Source organism: Lactuca serriola, chromosome 3, assembly GCF_051521515.1.
Source record: "Lactuca serriola cultivar US96UC23 chromosome 3, Lser_US96UC23_V15, whole genome shotgun sequence".
NCBI classification, from domain to species: Eukaryota; Viridiplantae; Streptophyta; class Magnoliopsida; order Asterales; family Asteraceae; genus Lactuca; species Lactuca serriola.
This window is the reverse complement of record NC_136410.1, coordinates 309,084,925-309,100,097: the sequence shown is the minus strand read 5'-3', so window position 1 is coordinate 309,100,097 and position 15,173 is coordinate 309,084,925.

The window sequence follows — 15,173 nt, the reverse complement described above, 5'->3', positions numbered from 1 at the left end:
GTTGTGGAATGTTAATAATTTAGTCAAGGAAACATAGTGTGTTCACAAATTTTGATTATGATTACGACATTCCTCTTCATAGTTCGAATTTTGAGAACGTAGCACATAAAATATTATGGCAGAAGATTGATAAAGTATCAAATCTTTATGTAAGACGTTATGCATCGTGTCCCATACGCTTCGGGTATAGGATCGATTTCAAATGCTATAATATTTGACCATTCTAAAATTTTTCCAAATGTCTAGCGCATTTAGAGGGAAGAAGGACAAGAATTGGTTTTGACTAAGATAATTAAACAACTATCAAAGGACAATCCAAAGTTCGCCGAGGATTGGTCGCTTGTGGGTAGTTGGAAGTATAGTATTGGATGGACCATATCAACATTATTATGAATAGATAAGATTCCATTGAGAATGAGGTGTCATATGGAAAATATGGAAACATGTCCATATTGGGAATTGAATATTGAAAATCTATGTCTAGATTAGAAACTTTTATGCAAAAGGATGTTCAAAGGAATGCACTTTGAGTGAGAGACATCATATCTAAGGAATTGTATTGTAACAATCTCCGATAGAGGACTTTGTAATATCGTTGGCAATAGTCTTTGTGACTTTTTGTGCTATGACATTACGAAAAGGATCATTGCATAAAATGTTAGAATCTAACATATTCTATAAGCGGCAAGAATTTGATATTCTTTCACTTATGAAAAAGGATTTGGAGTTGTGAAATGAGTATGATTGGAAATGTGTTCCTTTGATCTATTTCGCAAAGTAAGAACCATAGGTAAACATTGTGTGCATGATAAGAGCATGGGACAAGTGTAAAAAAAAAATCAAGTAAGAAATTGATTACCCGAAACAACAAATAATGAGTAATCGATATGGTGATAAATAAAAGGTGTTTTATTTATGTTCAAAGGTTTGAGGCCATATGGGATTAGTATTATCCTTGTGTTTCACTTTGCATGTTTTGACTTCCTGGATAATTTAATTGGTTTAGAACAGTCAAATTATTCGAACGGGCCACAGTCGTTCATATGTTGGAAGTAGGTATGAATAAAGACTGTCATGAATTGGTGTGTGCATTGTCTAAAGAGTATTAGACATAAGCAAATGTTTGCTGCAACGTTCATGAGTGCTTATGAATAAGAATTGAGCATTGGATTATACCCATGCTCACTTGGATCACTCCATGAATTGCATCACAAGTGATTAGTGAGACGATAATATCTTATATTCTTGAAACCGAGATGTGTGAGTTGTATCTTGCAAATCGGTTGCACATTGATAATATGTAAACGCACCAGTAACTTGGTGTCATAAAACATATTGTTGTGTGTGATTCGGTGAGTGAGTGCAAGCGAGCATTGAATCAAAGTTTATCCGTTCCTTTTATCCAAAGTAGGATAAAAGCGATATCTTTGGGCCCCTCGATGATTTAGGGATGACAAACGTAAATGCTCGGCCGGGCTAGGGCTAATTTGATTTGTTCAATTAGTCAGTCGTCATAAATCGGAAGTCGAGAAATGGTATAGAGAGAATGATTAGAAATCATGTCTTATACGATATCTAGAATGGAGGAATATATGATCCCTTATCTAAAGGACACACGTATCTGATAGGATCAGAGTTGACAGCGGCTTTGGAAAGCTACGATTGCAGATCAGGATCTCAAGTCATACGCAGAATAGTTATTAGACTTATCCAAGTGGGAGACTGTTGGATTAGTTTCTAAGTCCATAACTATTTTGGTATGTACTTGACCCGATGATGCATGGTCCTTTTGGGTTGCCTTCACCAAAGCAACTTGATAGGATGAATTATGAAGAGAAAGGATTAAATATGATTTATTAATATATTATGGGAATAATATATTAAAGGAGAAATCATATTGTTTAATTAATATTAGTCAAGAATTAATAAGAATTAAGTTTGTGACTAAAAGAGATTAATTAAACTTAAGGACTGGAATTGTAATTATAAGATAAGTGCAATTGGGCTATGAATTGCGTTATATGATAAGGTTGGACGAATTCTATGGGGAAACCCATTAGAAATCTTCCAAGGCCTTTAAGGAAAGGAGTCCATGGGTTGCTTAGGGCTTAAGCATCCAAATTAGGGTTTCCTTGTTAGATAACCCTAATAGCCTCACTATATATAGAACCCTTATGCTCCAAAAACGTAAAAGAACTAATTATCTAGGGTTAGCACACGTTTTTGAGAGCCTCCTTCTCTTCTCCTATTCATACTCTTGCTCTTGGTGTTTGTGAACCATTAGAGGAGTGACATTTGTGACTCTAAGCTTTCTAAAGTCATTACAAGGAGGATTTAAGATTGTTATTGCTACATAAAAATCAAGGTATGATCTAAACCCTAATTATATGTTGTATTGATTATCATATGCTAGATCTAGGGTTTATAGTCTTGGATAAATTGCATGTACAATAAAGAAACCTAGATCCAAGCATTAGGGTTTGTATGAGCACATAGGATGTTCTTATGATTAGAACCCATCATAAGCTTGCATGGATAGTCCATGGAGTTTTTAACCTATGGATCCTATGGAAATGAAAGGTTATGGGTATTAGGGTTTACATGGATGTAACCCTAATGCACCATACTATATAAATAGGTCTTTGACACATGAAATGGAACTAGTGTGTGTTTGTGATGGAGAAGGTGGGCCGATTTCTAGTGTGCATTACTCTTCTCTCAAGTTTTCCAAGTTGTGTGGTGATTTGTGATTCCACTTGAGGAATTCACATAATTGGTGCTAGGCTCTCAAAACTCCAAGCAATCAACCACAAGAAAAAGGCATGTCATTCTACTAGATTTAATTGTTACAAGTACCCCATAACATGCTAATTTGGATGAGATCCTTGGAAAAATAAAATTTGCATGTAAAATAGAGAAAACGTAGATGCAAGGTTTCTAGGGTTTCATGTACACTATAGGAGTGTTAGAATGCTCAAAACGCTTCAGTGGTATCAGGGCCTAGGCTTGTTTTCATTATACTTGATGCAAATTGCTGGAAAAAGACGAATTTGTGCTCACTGTTCAGTGAACTCGTCGAGTCCATGGGGGGACTCGACGAGTCGAAGTGAAATCTCATCCTACTCGTCAAGTTGGTTCTTGCACTTGGCGAGTAGGAGGCCTTGTGTGCAGAATTTCGAGTTTTGTTGCTGGAAATGGACTAGGATCATTACCCTAAATTGTTTTTAGATGGTTAAACCTGTTTTTGATGTGATAATGATTGTGCTTATCCAATTTCAATGATAATTATCAAAGTTTCAAGTTTTATATTATGTTTATATGATTCTTGAAAATTGTTGATATGGATGTTCATGCTTATTACTTTTAGTAGATCATGGTAATTATTTGAAAATTGTTTATTAGTGCAATTCTTAATCTAAATGCTAATTAATGGACTCCATAACTTATCCTCAAGTTATGGAATTCAAAAATTCTTTTCTTTAAAACCATTAAAACTCATAAGTTATAGAAATGAAAGTCTTGAATAGTTTCAAAACCTTCCCTCAAGTTTTGGAATTTGTAAAGTCTCACACACACTTTAATTCCAATCCCTAGAATTTTAAAAGTTTAAAATTCAACCCTTATACTTTATAATATTATAAGTTAATTATATATATATATATATATATATATATATATATATAAGATCAAGTCAGTCTTACCGTTTGTATGCCTCATTCACGAAGCCGGACTATAAAAAGGGGGGGGGGTGGGGGGTATAAGGTTGTTGCCTATAAAATGGCAGCTTAATGGGTGTCCACTCTCACCCAACGCTTCCTTGACTGGTGGAGGGTCATTAGTCGAACGGGTAGGACAATGACTATAATTCTCATTAAAAGTATAATGATAAATATAAAGTAACTAAACCTTTATAAATTCCCAATCTTAGTTACTATAGGAAAATGTGAATTTGGTGCTAACCCATGAAATTACACTTTGTACCTTACCAAGTCGTTAGTGGAGCGTGTGTGGTTAACCGACACATTAACATGGACTAGTAAGAGTGGCAAAGGGTAACTTAATTGTAACACCCTGTTTATTTAACAAAATAAATAAACAAATAATATAAATAATAATGGCCGCAAAAACCCCAAGATGTATATTATATTATTTTAATTTGGCTTTTAAGTGATAGTAAGTTGATATGAATGGTTGTTATTGGGACTCGAATGTATTAAAATCTGGAAATGGGGTTTAAACGGAAATTTCGGACCAATTATGCATAGAATTCTGATGCTAGGGGCTGTTTGGCAATTTCTTTGGACTTGTGTTAAACGAAATATTAGATTCAGGGGGCTGGAGTGTAAATTTTGGCCTTGCTTTGAAGGAAAATGGGAAGGCAAGGACCATTCTTGTTATTATGGCCATAAGTTTCAAGGATTGGGGTATATTGTTGAGTTTTGAGCATTCTAACACTCCTAAGTGTACATGCAACCCTAAATACCTTGGATCTATGTTTTCTCTATTATAAATGCAAATATGAATATTCCAAAGTATTACCCTAACTAGCATACAATCTTTTGATACTTGAATAATAAACTAGATAGAAATACATACCTTGTTGATGTAGCTTAACTCCATGAAGCTCGAGAGCCTAGTGCCCCAAGTGTGACACCTCAAATGGTTCACACAACATCATTAACACTTCGAATAACCATGAAAAGAAGACACTTCATGCTCAAATTGGCTAGCCCTCATATAAGTATCATTAGTGCCAATTTCTTGAGCTAAAGGGGTCTTTATATAGTGTGGCTATTAAGGTTACACCATGTAACTCATGACTTTACCCATTCCTTATGCTCCATGGGTTTTAACCTCCATGGAGTATCCATGGGTCACCACATGGGTTAAACCCAACATAAGGAATCTTGGATCATAAGCCCACATATATAAGAATTAACGATTTTCACAATCAATCCCCATATATTTAATTAGTCTCTTTTGATCACTAAATTAAGTCCAAATTAATTCTTGATCAATACTAACTAAATAACATGATTTCATATTAATATATTAGAACTTATAATATATTAATATGTCACAAATGTCCTCCTCTCACAAACGGTCTATCCAAATTTTCCGATGCCATGCAACCCAAATGGACCATGCCGAGTCGGGTCAAGTACATACCAATTATAGTTATGGACTTAGACACTAATCGAACAGTCTCCCACTTGGATAAGTCTAAAACTATTATTGAGTATGACTTCAAAACCTAACTGGCAATCGTAGTTCTCAAAAGCCGCTGTCGAACTCTGACCTTCTCGATGAACTCTGACCTTTGTCAATGACTTTTCCATTAGATAAGGGATCGTATATTCCTCCATTCTAGATATCATATGGACTTAGACATGGATTAAAATCATTCTCTCTGTCCATTTGTTGCTTCCTGATTTCCGATTTATGACGACTGACTAATTGAACAAATCAAATCAGTCCTAGCTTGGCCAAGCACTCACATGTATCATCATTAAATCATCGAGGGGCCCATAGATATCAGTTTTATCCCGAAGGTAAAAGGAACAGATAAACTTCAACTCATATGGCTTGTTCTACTACTTGCTGAATCATACACAAAGGCATGTTTTATAACATCGAGTTACCGAATGCGTTTTCGTGCAATCAATGTACAACCAACTCATAGTAACAACTCATATCTCTAGTTTTGAAGAATATAAGATATTATCGTCTAATGATCACTCGTGATAAAATCCATGAAGTGTTTCGAATGAGCGCGGGTTGAATCCAATACTCAGAACTTATGAGCACTCATGAGTGTTGTAGCACAACTTTGTCCACCAACTTGGACCTCTACAAGCCAACCCATGACAGTCTTGATTCATATCTACTTCCAACATATGACCGACTGTGGATGGTTTGAATAACTTATTCATTCCGGAAGAATAACCTAGTTTATTCTGGAAGTCAAAACATGCAAAATGAAACACAAGAATAAATGAATCTAATATGGTCTCAGAACTTATGAATATAAATAAAACACCTTTTATTTATCACCATATGATTGCACATTATTCATTGTATACTGTTTCAGCTATCAACTTTATTCTTGAATTTAAAATAATAGTTTTCCCATGCTCCAAGCATGTACACTATATTTTCTAAACACTAGTCATTCCATACGCCAAGTATGCATACTATGTTTGTCTATGACCCTTACTTTGTGAAATAAACCAATTGACCAAACTTTCAGTGATTCTAATTTCAAACTCCCGAATTCTTATGGAAAATGCAGGAATTCCAAATTCATGCCATTTTACCTAAATCTGTTAGATTCTCAACTTACATGCAATGATTCTCTTGTAATGATTATGCACAAAGTCACAAAGATTTGACAACAAACATTACAGAACATTCCAAAGAAGATCAAGTCCTTAGAAACATCCTTCTTGCATTAAGTTTCCTAATCTTATACAGACTTATTGAACAACTTCCACTAATGGGATCATTTCCACATTCCCTTTTTGACCATCACTTCTGAACAAGAGTTGCCTCTTTTCAGAATATGTCAATATGGTCCTTCCAACAATTAACACTATATTTCCAACTGTCCCTGAGCAACCAGTCTTTGGTAAACCTTATATTGTCCTCGACAATTGCTTAATTGTTTTAGTCATATCCAGTTCTAGACCTTTTCCCTTCTTAATGCCCCAGGCATCTGGAAAATTTTAGACACGATGAATATAGCACATGTAATCGATCCTATATCCGAAGCATATGGGACACGATTCATGATGTCTCACATAAAGACTAAAACAGTCTTTTGCTATAATATTTTCATTTCTATTTGCCAAGTTCTCACAATTCAGATTATGAACAAGGATGCCGTAATCATAATCGAATTTTAGAACGCAAATAATGAACCCATATATAGAATTTCCTTATGTTGAGCCATTCCAACATGAAATTCATATATATTCTTGACTAAATTTGATTAAAATCTCAATCTAAGCTTTTAGAATTTAAATGAAGTATAATTTCCTCTCCCCAAATTATAGCAAAACAACTTTTTCAACCCCTGCAGCCTCACGGATTGAAACTTTTGTTTTCTATAATTAACATTGCTAACTTGCAATACTTATCATAATTATCATGCTCCGAATAACATGATGATTATTAGCATAACACTTATGCTCCCATTAGATTTGACATGTACTCAGAAATCAGTTGGACTTCTAGAAATCAATACTTTATTGACTTTCTTACCAAAGTTCAGATTTTTGATACTAGATTGCTTTGATAAAGCTTTATCAAAATCATACACCTTGCCTTAGATAGCTCACAGGTGTGTCTAGACAATTATGAAAAGGGATGTCGTAATCATAATGTTTAGACCTTTTGTCATTCCCACAATTGCTATCTACTCAAAATCTACTTAGTGAAAGAGTTTCCTTACCATCATTTTCATGAATCGAAGATAAACCTTATGACACTTAGATTTTATGGTGTAAGTGTTTCTATCCATGTCAATTTGTCAAAACCATAATCACAAGACTAGGTTACTGACAAATCCTGTAAGTCCCTAATCTGCCTGTGTATCAATCAGATCCGTTTGATGGTGCGGAATCCCAATCAAACGAATGATGTCAGATTAAATAAGAAGAGAAGTAGAAGAAGAATAATATGAATCTTTGTATATATTGATATGAATTATGATCCAAGTACAAAAGATTCACACACACACACATAAAAGCTCCTGTTTCTCTCTGGCCGTAATCTCTCTAGTGTTCATCAATCTCTACTCCTCACCCTAACACCTCTATTTATACTTGAATATGGGCCGGACACACATGGGTCGTAAATGAGTTTACGGCCGTAAGGTGTTTACGGCCGTAAACTCAGCCGTAAACTAGACCATAAATTCATAAAATATTACAAAAATATAATTGCCCAAAAAAGTAAAGTATAAACCATATTTTGACCCAACAATCTCCCCCTTGGTTTATAGCTTTCTTTTCTTAATGACCCAACAAGCTCCCCCTAAAAAGTAGTTGGCTTTCTTGATAATCGTCATTGGGAGCTTGGCTTCAACTTTAACCTTCAATTACTTCACAGCATCAGGATGAACATATGAATCTTCAATGAATGACTTCATCTTGAGCGGTTGGGCATTTCTTCAGAGTTTGGCATTGAACGCACTTCGGGTGAGGAGGCTTTACGTACTGATTCTTGAAAGACAGTGCTTTCAGCTTGAGAATCTTCAGAGAGAACATCAGAGAGAACAAATCTTCTGGATCACTTCAGCAGGTACAACAATAGCAGCAGACTGATTGAGGAGACTTCAATGCAATCCGTCACATAATCTTCAATTGCAGCTTCACCTTGCTTCTGGGGTTGAAGGATTGAATGTTTGAAAGAATAATCCTCATTTCTTGCAACTTCGAATGCGAGTTCTTCGATGCTCACGAACGAAGCCTTTGGCTCAGAAATCTTCAACAAACTCAATGAGTCTTATTTATACCTGAAATCACTATTCAAGACAAAAACAAAACTAAAAGAAAACTTAGCACACAAATTAAAATAGAAACAAAAATATTTTTGGATTTTTGATTTTTCTGAACAAGAAATAAAACAGAAATAACACTATTTTTGGATTTAAATTTTTTTTGATTTTTCTTTGATTTTTGATTTTTTTTTTCATTATTTTTAATTTTTAATTCTCCCCTAATATTTAAATTAGAAGAAAATATGACAAATTTAACAAAAATAAAAATGATATCTAACTTTAAGAGTGATTTGGGATCAAAGTTTTTAGACATCCTTTATCCACTTGTCGGTACCTTCCATATTCACATCTTTGTCTGGTCGATCGTCGGTATTGTTGTTCACTTAAACACGAAAAATTGTGACAAATTTAGGACATACTATTTGTTACAAGACAAGGTGAACTTAAGTTCCTAGATATTATATCTGATCCTAAGTTCCTTGATACTATTTCTTAAGGACCATTCAGCTGACGACGACCAGGGATATTGTTGTCCACCTAAATTGAGCAGCGAGATCTATAGACAATCTTTGAGTGTTCAATTTTAATTGTACTGGAACGTGTTTCCCGCTTCCTGATATGCCCCAGCCATCAAGAACTTCCATAGTACTCCTTACACCAGGTTAGCAGACAACCATTCAGAGAGAGAAGAGATTCAGAATTCTATTGCTAACTACTTCAGAGGGGTTGAGAAGAAGAAGGTTGCATATGTTGTGTACCAGGTCGGATTAGAAGTCGCGCAAAGGAGACAACATATGGCTAACATATGAGAAGTATTTCACACATGTATATATATATATATATATATATATATATATATATATATATATATATATCCTGCAGAGAAATAGAGTTGCATATGTTGTGTACCAGGTCGGATTAGAAGTCACGCAAAAGAGACAACATACGACTAACAGACGGAAAGAAAGAATACCTAATTTATCGGAATTTACCAGTCGCCCCATCCAACCGGAATTAAGGGCAGAATCCGCAAATCGAGGAAAAGTTAAACCACGGTTCCAAGTACGGGTTCAATTAATGTGACGAGTAGATTCCCATATATATCTCCCTGCTCAACCTATCCGAGCGTCGTATTGCCAGGCTGAATGGATCTAACTAGGTCAAAATTTGTCAAGTCTATAAATTTCCTAAGTTCAACTCTGCCTAGTCATGTCCATTTTAAAATTTTTCGTGCCTACCGACGCATCAAACCAGAGCATAAATCCTTCAACTTTGGGTACGTTACGCAAACTCAGATTTCCTATTATCACTTGATAATATCACTTCCCAAAACATCTCCCTCAAACACATTTCATAACCAATATATTTTTTATTTTCTAATTTTCTGATGTTTTTGGCTTTTTGAAAATTTTCTAATTTTTGTTTTGTTCTTATTTCTCCCCCTAAATTTGTACATAGGAGAGAAACGAAAGTAAATGCGCAAATTTAAACTATCCTAAAACAAAAATTAGTCTTTAAAGCGAATCAGATTAAGAAAAAACTCAGGAGTATAGAGAAGAAAACGCAAACTGTAATCCACCGATTGAATCTGCATTCAGAAGGTTTGAGAACAGCAAGCATAATCTCAGAATAGATCCAAAAATTCTTCATATCATTAAGCACTAACCCCATTTGTGATCTCTTCCTTTCTTCCTTTCCCACAAAAGGACACATACTCTCAACAAAGGTCTGAATGTTGTACAGTTTGAGAGATGCCTCCTATCATGTGCCTGGAACAGCCACTACCAACAAACCGAAGTCTGATGATATGCCTCCATAGCTGCTCCGACAGAGAGCGGGATTAGTTGGTCTTTGGAACCCAGTCCATTTTGAAACTGGGTCGACCTTTGTCATCAACGCACGATACTCTCTCCCATGACATATCCTGTTTATCACAAACAGAAGATGTAGAAACGTTAGAAGCATTAGGAGATTTGGGAGAGTGAGCCTTTGGAACCCATTTGTAGTTGGGTTTAAGCCATTTCTTTTTCGATCCTATGGGTGGCTTAGTACTTGATTTGGAACTTGAAGCCGACTGCCGAGATGACTTTGACCTAACCGGTCTTGGCTTCACAAGAGCATCTCTTGAACTGGGCTTGTTGGCTGACATTTCCTTCTTGCCCTTGGGATTCGGATGCTTGTCCTTTGGAGTTTGATTCTTGTCCTTGGGAGTTACATTCTTAGCCTTCTTGGCATTCCATTCGTTAATGTCTGATCGTGATCTGGAAGGGTTTCTATTGAAGTATCTCCCACTTGGCGCGTTTTTCCATCCTTGTGCATAGTAGGGAACGTATGCTCGATTAGGACAACTTCTGGCAATGTGTCCAGGTGTTCCACAGTGAAAACAAGTCTTTTTCTTCACTGTGAAGTTGTTTCTTCCTGCCCCTGGTGGCGTATCCTTGCCTCGTTTCTTGTTGTTCCCACATGTACACTTGCGACAGGCACTCTGTTGCGTTGGAATTGGAGGCCTGTATTTCTCAACGGCAGGTTTATCAGAAGCAGCTGAGTTCAAAGCAACAGACTTAGAGCTCAAAGAGACATTTGTTTGTTCAATAGTGTTCTCCTTGTTCTCATCTTCTGCTACTTTACCTGCACATGAAGTAGCAACATTAGTATCTTCAAAATTAATAACTCATCCTGACACAAATCCAGCTCGTTTTCCATATTGAAGATGTGCCTCCCTGTCAATTTCGTTCTTTGTCATAGGGATGGACGTGTAGTTATGATTGAAAGGAGGAGGTACACTATCATACCTCATGTTTTGATTCCTTTTAAACTATCAAATATATGGGTTTTAAATAAAGAAAAATATAAAATAAAATAAAATCTATTCACCTCATTCTTTTTATAAGAAAGACCCTCCCTATGCCAGCCAACAGCACCAGTTACTTGTAAAGTAGCATTGGGAACATGCTTATCTGTAGGCTATTAAAGTTTAATAATATAACAATAAACAAGTTAGGATATATATACATACAAAGATATTTATCAAAAAGAAAATACAATATATAAAAGGTCGAATCTAACCTTGGATGAAAATGGTGACCTTACACCTTCCTGAGTAATGTAAAGCTTCAATATTTCAGGGGAAAGATTTTGTGGATAACCAAAGTCCATAATTTCTACATGTTTCAGATGTAGATATAAATAATTTGCAAATATAAAAATTTGTAAAAATAACTTGCTTTGTGAAGCACAGAAGTTAATGTTAAAATTTAGATATCTAAAATTTTGAATATAGTTGCTAAACACCAAAATTTCAACCTACAAATGTCCAATATATTGTTTTTTTACAAACCTATATCGTATATGTCTAACAAATTTGCATATTGGGGATTATAAAAATAAAATAAAATAAACATTACAAAATTGCCTTCATTTAGTGTCTCCAATTGTAATTGGAAAATAATCGAAAAAAAGAAAATATATACTTTGAATTTTCTAATCATACGAATCTCCAAAAATTAAGTAAATGAAAATGCATATCCGAAAATTCAGATAATTTCTGAATGGATTTTTCAAATGCAGATACTTTTGTACAACTTCTTCAGAAGTAATAAAAGAAAATATAATTGCCCAGAAAAATAAAGTATAAACCATATTTTGACCCAACAAATCCTAATTCATATGGATTGAACTTGTGCAATCTTTACTTCTTGCCACCTGGCAGCTCAAGGGCCTGCCATTGCTTCCAAGTAGCTATGCAAACAATTGAGGACATGTAGAACTCAAATGTATAGCCAACGTAACTGGAATGGGCACAGAAATGTCAACACGATAGGTAATAAACCTCACGTCGTGTGTTAGTGTTAAACTACAAGTTTTTATTCTCGATTAGATCTTGAACTTCTTTTCAGGATCTTTAAGACTCCCACTGTCCTCTTGACATATAAGACTATCTTGCCAAATATTCAAGAGATATTGTGGATTCTAATCAAGACAAACACTTAACACAATTAGCCTTAGTTGGTCTTTGTTTTATCCAAAACATCACAACTTACCAATTTCAAATGTACAAGAGTAGAAAACGTTTTTACTCTTACATTTGACAAGTGTTTTTTAAACCTTCTTTAAGACATGTCACTCAAGTTACAATCTTGGAGTATGACTCTAAGAATTGTTATGGAATGAAATATGACTCATCTTCTTGATTTAACCACTTCAACAATTCATAGCTCCTCTTCTTAGCAACCAAAATGCACTTAGAGAATCAATTGCGATAAGGTCTCTTAATCATTAAGATGATTATATATACATGATTACTAAAGTACTCTCCCATCTTTTCAGATTTGAGAAACATTTATCTTTTTGCCTAATTTGATTCTTCTTATTCTCTCTGTCATACATTGAAAATTTTCCAATGTTTCAGAATTATACTTAAGCTTGTACGTATAATCATATTTACTAAACCTTAGTAAATCATGACGGATAGTCTTATCCATCTTTTGTTGTGGACTTTGATAAGTGCACAAGAAAGTGTACTTGATCCCTTAGTCCTTCACTTGACTCACACATCCATGTGAACAAGTAGTTAGTCTTAATTTTCAAATTCTTGAAAGTTCTCATTCATCATGCTATACAACTTGCATGATTTCAAGTTTCTATCCAGCTGAAACTTGGGTGATGAGTATCTTTCCTTATTTGGTAAATTTAGACACTACCACAAATGAAAGAATCAAATTCATATTTCCAATATTGCTATCAATGGAATCATATAAGCAACACCTCTTTTCCACAAATGCCATTGTAAGGATATTTTAAAATAAATAAAATTAATTTTTTTTCTATTATTTTAAAACTTTGCGGAAAAACTACCCTTACAATGCAAAAGAGCAAGAAAACTATGTTGCTATCTGTTCCTAAGCAATATATCATAACTCCTAATAAGTAGCTCAAGAATCCAATCTTCAAACTATGTGATAGAAATCCATCTACGCGATCAGATTCAACATATTCTTTCTTTAAGTTTCTTCACATTTCATAGATTCTTAAAACATCACCATGTGACCCAGTCACATCATGTATCAAGAATCTCATAATAGAAACATAGCCGAGTTAGATAGTGGACTTTCCCTGAAGTAGAGTCAAACTTATTGACTTTAACACTCTTAGGTAAATTGGCAGTGTAACGACCATAAATTTCAACAAATTTTAACTTTTTCAAAAACAACTCATTTTCTCAATGTTATTACAAAAAGGTTTTCAATACAATTATTATCAGAGTCTTCCCAGAATCACATCATAAAACATAATCATGAGGAGCGGTACAATCATGCCTTTGCCTTGCCACGGTCTCCTGAAGAACCTGAAAAACAATAAACCACAACTGTAAGCCCGAAAGCTTAGTGAGATACCCCCAAAATACCAACCACATACACCATACACGCATAACATGCCATATCATATCCGATCACAGAACAGCCATGCACTTCGGGTCTACTGTGTGACTGGTCCGTCGCTCCGACCAGCAGGCCACCTGGTCCGCCCTCCGAGTCTAGCCATATACATCGAGTCTGCAGTATGATTGGTCTGCCTGCACCGGGCCTTCAATCCACCTGGTCCACTCTCTGAGTCTATAGTATGACTGGTCCGCCCGCACTGGGCCTTCAGTCGGCCTGGTCCACTCGTCGAGCCTCGGCATGTTTGGTCCGCCCTCTTGAGGCCTACAGCCTATCCGGACTGCTCGCTGGGCCTTTGGGACAACCAGTCCGCCCTGGGTATCTTGGCCTACAGCAAAAAGCAGGACCCGCCTCAACCCAACCCCATTCCAACAACCATGTGCACATAAACATACAATCATATAACAATTCACAGTCAAGAAGCCGATCTAACATATCACATAACATATCATCATCCTAACCAGGATACCGACCTAACTGGTCACTAGCATAGCATCACCCTACATAATAGGATACCGACCTTAACCAGGTCTCTAACATATACCATCCTAGCTACCAGGATGCAAACATATTAAAGGAATAACATAACAACAAATACCCGGACCTGAATCCGATAAAGGGCCGGCCTTGGTGCCTTAGACCCTGTTGATATAGTGAGGATAACTCACCTCGAAATTGCCGACTGAACAGATAAACCCAAGCTACTCCAACCACTGATACGATCTCAAACACTGGCCAACACCAAGACTCTGAACGCAAAACAAAAGCTAACAAATACCAAAATGCCCCTGGAATCATCTGGTTAACCCTTGGTCAAAGACAAGACAAAGTCAACCCCTAACTGACTCTACTCACCGAGTCAACCCGATGACTCGCCGAGTCCCCATGCTCAGAATTTCCCACAATTCGCGACTCAACTCGCCGAGTCACCCCGAGACTCGCCGAGTCCAACAACTCTGAGTCCTTCCTCACTCGACTCACCGAGTCATCCCTTGACTCACTGTTACACAGCTCACCCTGAAGAAGGATTAAGACCTCGCAACCAGACTCGCCGAGTCCAAGAACAGACTCGCCGAGTCTAAGGCTATCTTCAACCTACTCGCCGAGTTGTTCTTCCAACTCGCTGAGTTTTAGTCCATCTTCAAGCAACTCACCGAGTACACCTTTGTGACTCACCGAGTGCCTCTAGATCTCATCCCATACAAAAGCCTTCCAGGCCATGCAATTGATCC